The sequence below is a fragment of the Eimeria mitis genome, genomic scaffold, assembly GCF_000499745.2.
Source record: "Eimeria mitis Houghton genomic scaffold, Emh_scaff2283, whole genome shotgun sequence".
NCBI classification, from domain to species: Eukaryota; Apicomplexa; class Conoidasida; order Eucoccidiorida; family Eimeriidae; genus Eimeria; species Eimeria mitis.
In genome coordinates this window covers 1-568 of record NW_013570613.1, presented here as the reverse complement: position 1 = coordinate 568, position 568 = coordinate 1, and positions in this window count along the sequence as shown.

The window sequence follows — 568 nt, the reverse complement described above, 5'->3', positions numbered from 1 at the left end:
AAAAAAAAGAAAACAAAAACAAATGTACAAACAAAACACACAAAGACTGCTGGGAAGGGCTAGCTAGCCACCAGAGCCGGCGGCTCTCCTTCAGCTAGCTGCAGCAGCGACGCGCAGTTAAGAGAAGAAGAAAACTAGCTAGCTAGCTGCTCACCAGCTAGCTAGCTGGCTAGCTAGCTGGATAGCTAGCTGCGTATCTACCTGAGTAGCTAGCTAGATTGCTATTCGCGTAGCTAGCTAGACAGCTACCTACATAGCTAGCTAGATAGCTAGCTAGATAGCTAGCTAGACAGCTAGCTAGAGAGCTAGGTAGACAGCTAGCTAGATAGCTAGCTAGATAGCTAGCTAGATAGCTAGCTAGATAGCTAGCTAGATAGCTGCAGCAAGGAGCCGTGCAGTCAGATAAGCAACAGCCAAATCGGCGGAGGGAGTGCTAGCTAAGAAGATAGCTAGCTAGCTAGCTAGCTACCTGACGAGCTAGCTAGCTAGGTAGCTAGCTATCTAGCTACCTACCTACCTAGCTGACGAGCTAGCTAGCTACCTAGCTAGCTAGCTAGCTAGCTAGCTA